The 4699-nt window shown below is 44.8% G+C and overlaps 1 long non-coding RNA gene across 1 annotated transcript; it reads right to left on the bottom strand.

The window, feature by feature from the left end:
• Positions 1–796: 796 nt before the first annotated feature.
• On the bottom strand, positions 797–4117 carry LOC307219292. The gene is made up of 3 exons (XR_013840352.1): positions 2708–4117; positions 1398–1566; positions 797–1019 (listed from the first exon to the last, which is right to left on the bottom strand). It is a non-coding gene; the product is annotated as an uncharacterized lncRNA (long non-coding RNA).
• Between the last annotated feature and the right edge of the window lie 582 nt (positions 4118–4699).

The following is a 4699-nucleotide window of genomic DNA, read 5'->3' as shown; positions in this document are numbered from 1 at the left end:
TTCCATTAAAAGTAGAGAGGAATGAAATGAAACTTATGGATTATTCAGTGCTTTAACCAACAGAAACGAAAAGGACCAGAGGCATTGCATTTTAAATCTGTCCTGTGGCAGGTTGTTTAGATTATCTAGCTCTAGAACAGGTGTGGGGAATCTTTGGCTGAACTACAACACCCATTATCCCTGGCCATTGGCCATGTTTGCTGGGGCTGATGGGAGTTGTAGTTCAGCAATGTATGGAGGGTCAAAGATTCCTCACACTTGGTATAGAAGAATGAAACATGCTCCTCAGAAAGCTAGAAACATCTGATTTGTTTGGGTCCCTTTGATTTAGAAAGAATTCACTTCTCCATTTGGATTTTGCTAATGCCCTGTGACATAATGAGTGCCATTGGCCCAATTATGTCCAGTGTGAGAGCAGAGTTATATACTGGCTGTGACTCGGGCTGCCTTCAGACATGGGGTTTATTGTGTTTGTTTTACTGCTTATAATGCTAGGACTTCTGTCCTTATTTCTAATATTCCTTTAACACTGAAGTACCTGTTGTCTTATGGAACTGTGATTAATATGCTGCCATGCTGTGCTACATTTTAAATGGTGAGAAAGATGCCAGGATTGTTGTTGTTTTTGTTTAGTCATTTAGTTGTGTCCGACTCTTCGTGACCCCATGGACCAGAGCACGCCAGGCACTCCAATCTTTCACTGCCTCCCGCAGTTTGGTCAAACTCATGCTGGTAGCTTTGAGAACACTATCCAACCATCTCGTCCTCTGTCGTCCCCTTCTCCTTGTGCCCTCCATCTTTCCCAACGTAACGGTATTTTCCGGGGACTCGACTCTTCTCATGAGGTGGCCAAAGTATTGGAACCTCAACTTCAGGATCTGTCCTGCCAGTGAGCACTCAGGGCTGATTTCCTTCAGAATGGGTATGCCAGGATAGTGACCCAAATTTTATGTTGTGAAATTACAATGCAAAAACTCCAATGTTTTTCTGAGTTACAAAGGTTGCAAATTGTTTCTTTTCTGCAAACAATAAACAGGAGAATAGCACGAAACTGCCTCTAGATTCCACTAGATTTCCAGAAGTAGCTTTAAGTAAAAATTATTAGGTAAAGAAAGAGAAGACGGAACAAAGTGCTGCCTGATTGCAGCCTCAGTTATGGGAACTGGGGTCTCAACCAAGCAGCTGCGAAGTAGAAGGGAAAAGGTATACTGTATTTGAAACAGACAGGTGGTGGGTGTGAGGCTTTGCTAAACATTTAATGCCCCCCCCCCCACCCAGCACTTCCCCTCTGCAACCACTTCTTCTCACCCCCCCCAGCTGCATTTTTTTTTCTATTCTTCATGAGGAAAAGCAGCTGGGGAAGGGAACTCCAAGGGAGGGAAGGGTTAAGCACATACCACCATTTTGCAGCTGTTCATCAGATTTCCAGGCATGATATGCAAATCCAGCCTGAGAATGGCTTTCCTTGTACCATTTGCATTATATAGCTTTATCTTCTCCCTTATCTTCCTGCTCCCCCTGTTACAAAGTCAGATGCAACAGATGTGTGCCTTGTCTTATCCATGTCTGAAAAATGCAACAGCAAAGCCTTTTAATTCCTTAATTAACAGTAACTAATCATTCAGCATTCTCCCCTTCTCCCCACACCACCCTTTTTTTTTTTAATGCAAGTGCTTGTTTTTTGTGACAATGCAGAAATAGCCATGTCGCCAGGCAGAAAATGCAGGAACAGCTTTTTTCCTTCAAAGTGTTCCCCCCCCCCCCCCCCCCCGCTTTTAGAGGCTGCTGGGGAAGGGAATAAAAGGACTAGTAATAAAAACAAGCCCATCATGTTAACGCTCCAGGGGAGGCTACTGTTTCATTTGTATTAATCTGAATTGGTTGTATTTATTTGCCCCCAAAGTAATAAATGTTCATCTCCATTCCGAAGGCCTGATATTTAATAAGGCGTCATTCACTTCCATAGAGACAGCCTGTTTCTTTCATTGGAATGCATAGCCTGACCACACTTAATTTCTCCAAATCTGGCTCTTTATAAGTAGGGACAGGAATGGAATTGGAGACAGAAGATCAAAGAGCAAGACCTTTCTGGGGGGTCTGGTTAAGACATGAATATCCAACACTTGATGGCTGGCTGGCTGCTGTATATGTGAACCGACTCCACTGACAAATCATTGCTTTTGAGGTGATGTTATGTAATACAGAAGTTCCTTCTGTGGTGTTTTATCTGTGATGGCCCCATTTGTGCATTGAAAAAAGCAATTCCTTGAAATTGCAGTTAACCACTGATGAATATAGGGACACGGATGGCACTGTGGGTTAAACCACAGAGCCTAGGAATTGCCGATCAGAAGGTCGGCGGTTCGAAACCCCGCAACGGGGTGAGCTCCCGTTGCTTGGTCCCTGCTCCTGCCAACCTAGCAGTTCGAAAGCATGTCAAAGTACAAGTAGATAAATAGGTACTACTCTGGCGGGAAGGTAAACGGTGTTTCCGTGTGCTGCTCTGGTTTGCCAGAAGCGGCTTAGTCATGCTGGCCACATGACCTGGAAGCTGTACGCCGGCTCCCTCGGCCAGTAAAGTGAGATGAGCACCGCAACCCCAGAGTCAGCCACGACTGGACCTAATGGTCAGGGGTCCCCTTACCTTTACCTTACTGATGAATATGCATGCCTAAACTAGTGGTGGCGAGGAATGAACTTTTGGTACCTCCAGTCCTTCCAGTAGACAGGATGCTCCAGCCCAGTCTGACCTGATGGACAACAGGGTGGGGTGACAGCAGATCACATCAACTAGATGGTTGGCCTGCTGCTTTTAGAAGAGGCAGATATATCCCAATGTTATTATTATTTGGTATTCAAGCCAATATTTTCCACAGGATACATACCACATTGCTGGTTGTGTGCTGCGGCATCCAGCTAAGAAGGAAGCTGCCAGAAGGAAGGGCTGTAGGTTAGTGGTAGAGCCCTGCCTTGCATGTAGAAGGCCCCAGTTTTAATCCCTCGCATCTCCACATATGTGTGGAAGATACCCACTGCCTGAGACCCTTGAGAGCCACTGTCAGCCAATATAGATAAAACTGAGCTAGATGGACTAGGAAGGCAGCTTCCTCTGTTTCTATGTCATCTGAATATCCCTTTGGAATATAAGTATACTGACAATCTCTCTCCCCACCCTACCCCCATTTTTAACCATTCTAGCCATCAGAGGTTATTTCTCATAGCCACAACAGTCAAATTGCAAGTGAAGCTAGAAAATGTTGTCTTGCTCTCCAGTTATTGTGCATTACAGGCATTTTACAGCAGCTTTTGCATGCTGCCATTGGTAGAAGAGCTTCTTTGAGCCAGCGTTATCTCTACGCAACGTTGCATTGCCAACCCCCAGGCACACTTCCTGCACCTACTGTTAAAACAGCTGCATTTCCTTCACAATGGTTTTCTTTGCCTGAAAGTTCACAGCAGCTCCAAAAGCAGCGCTGTGAAATAAGCATTCCACTTACTGAACCAGGGGGGGTTGCCTGTCAAGAAGCTTAATTACGTACACTGGCAAGGCAACACTGCATAAAACCAGAGTTGTTCTGTTAATTCTCCAACCATGAGCAGCATCTATAAGGTGTGATGATAGTAGTACACAACATTTATCATATTTGCTGGTTTAGCGTGCTGTTTCTTTCTTTGTGGGTTGGAGCTCAGAAGAGTGGGATTCACATAGCTATCTCACAGCTTTGCAAAACAGAAGGATGTGTCAAATATGCATGCATAATCTCAGAGGCCTTCGCCAGCCACGCACACAAAGCAGCATACAAGGTCTGCTCCACAATACACACATGGACCATATTACTCACATATTTTCGCCGTGATAAATTCAACTCATTCCTAGAAATATCACGTCCTTACACAACTGCAAAAAGAACATTCTAAGAAGGCAGTAGGCTGGGATGTGGAAAGGATTTGTGATAGTCAGATTACTGGTATATTGTTAGACTAGCAGATAAAGAATAGCTAGGGTTGCCATATCCCCAGGAAAACCAGGACATGTCCTCTTTTGGGGAGCCAACATGCCAATCTGGGCAAATTTTTATATTTTAAAAGAAATGTCTGGGTTTTTCGGGTTTGGTCTCAGGCTCAGGCTGCTCTGCACACCACAACTGTTGCCAGCCCAAGCTTGGGCAAGAGGCTCACAACCCTCAATAATAACCCTCAAGCAATAATAAAAACAAGTTGAATGTTTACAACTTAAAACAAAATTAAAATACAACATTAAAATATTGAAACATTAAAATATTAAAATGCCTCATTAAAATGCCTCATCGCAGGAGGAGAATGAAAAGAAAAAAGAAAGAGAGGGAGGGAATCAAATTGGCTCCAAGCCAAAGGCCAGGTGGAACAACTCTGTCTTACAGGCCCTGCGGAAAGAAATCAGATCCTGCAGGGCCCTGGTCTCATGAGGCAGAGCGTTCCACCAAGCCGGAGCCAGAGTTGGAAAGGCCCTGGCTCTGGTTGAAGCCAATCTAACTTCCTTAGGGCCCAGGACCACTAGGGTGTTGCTATTTATGGACCTTGAGGCTCTCCGTGGGGCATACCGGGAGAGGTGGTCCCGTAGGTACGAGGGTCCTAGGCCGTGAAGGGCTTTAAAGGTCATCATCTTCCATGAACTGGTGTAATCCTGTTTTAAAGCCATCCAAGTTGGTGGCCATTGCTA

The sequence above is a fragment of the Podarcis cretensis genome (genome assembly GCF_951804945.1).
Source record: "Podarcis cretensis genome assembly, chromosome: 6".
Taxonomy (NCBI): Eukaryota; Metazoa; Chordata; class Lepidosauria; order Squamata; family Lacertidae; genus Podarcis; species Podarcis cretensis.
The sequence above is the reverse complement of the archived record's forward strand: the minus strand, read 5'-3'. Positions and strand labels throughout refer to the sequence as shown.